Source organism: Austrofundulus limnaeus, unplaced genomic scaffold (genome assembly GCF_001266775.1).
Source record: "Austrofundulus limnaeus strain Quisiro unplaced genomic scaffold, Austrofundulus_limnaeus-1.0 Scaffold193, whole genome shotgun sequence".
Classification (NCBI taxonomy): domain Eukaryota; kingdom Metazoa; phylum Chordata; class Actinopteri; order Cyprinodontiformes; family Rivulidae; genus Austrofundulus; species Austrofundulus limnaeus.
In genome coordinates this window covers 560,265-561,590 of record NW_013952595.1, presented here as the reverse complement: position 1 = coordinate 561,590, position 1,326 = coordinate 560,265, and the positions used below count along the sequence as shown (strand labels likewise).

General features: G+C 45.5%; 1 protein-coding gene across 2 annotated transcripts in view; it reads right to left on the bottom strand.

The window, feature by feature from the left end:
- Positions 1-1,326, bottom strand: part of pik3cg (phosphatidylinositol-4,5-bisphosphate 3-kinase, catalytic subunit gamma) — a 20,153-nt gene that overhangs the window by 15,330 nt on the left and 3,497 nt on the right. The window lies entirely within an intron of this gene.

Sequence of the window (1,326 nt, the reverse complement as noted above, 5' to 3'; positions counted from 1 at the left end):
CAGTATATATATAACAAATAAAGTAGTGAGATGTAGGTTCTGAAATATTTGAAGTGGTGGATAGGGGCAGCCTTGTTCTTCCTGTAGTTTTTTAGGGTGTTGGAGGCAAACCACACTTCCAACCGCTGCACCTCGTCCCTGTATGCRTCTCCACCAGAGTAGTGTCATCTGCATACTTCATCATGGTGTTGGTGGAGTGAGAGGGGTGAAGTCATGGGTGTGTACATAGCAAATAGAAGTGATCTAAGCAGACAGTACTGGGGGAAGCCAGTGCTGAGCGTCAGAGTGGAGGAGCTGTAATTGTTCAGAAAATCTAATAGAGGATAGATACAACTAAACGGACTAAAGAAAATGACCCAAACAGAATRTAAAGATATCTATGCAGCAACAGGAGAGACTAAATTCAAGTTTTCTTTACTCCTAGAGACTCCAAGTACACAACAAAATGTATTTATTGGCTAAAAAAGTGAATTTTCCATACGTCACCTTTAAAAAGGGAGTTGTAGTTTCTCAACAGACTGCTTTTACATGTTGGCTTCCTTAGTATTGAGGCACTTGTGTTGTTGTTCACCTGTTATTTTTTATTAACCTGTGACGATATCATTTCATCAACACCCCACATTGCCACCTCCAGAAGTTTTCTGATGACTCTGCCATAGTCGGTCTCATCACAGGTGAGGACGACTCACAGTACAGACAGTGGACTCAGGACTTTGTGGACTGGTGCCAGCGGAACCACCTCCTGATCAACGCTGCTAAAACCAAGGAGCTGGTGGTGGATTTCCGCAGGCACAGACCCACCTCACTGACACCAGTGAACATCCAGGGAATGGACATTGAGATAGTGGACTCTTATAAGTACCTGGGTGTTCACCTGAACAATAAACTGGACTGGAATCACAACACGGACGCTCTTTACAGGAAGGGTCAGAGCAGACTCTACCTGCTGAGGAGGCTGAGGTTTTTTGGAGTGCAGGGGGCACTCCTGAAGACATTCTTTGACACAGTTGTGGCTTCAGCCATCTTTTTGTCTGTTGGAGCAGCAGCTTATCTACAGCAGAGAAGAAGCAGCTGGATAAGCTCATCAAGAAGGCCAGCTCTGTGCTGGGATGCCCCCTTGACACTGTGCAGGTGGAGGGAGTCAGAAGAACTCTGGGTAAAATAACATCTATAACAGAAAACTCCTCCCACCCAATGTACACTTCAGACTTCCAGCATAAGTCAGACTGCTGTCAGCTACAGAAATACTCAGATGACTCTGCAGTTGTTGGGTGTATCAGAGATGGACAGGAAGCTGAGTACAGAGAGCTGGTGGACCGCTTTGTG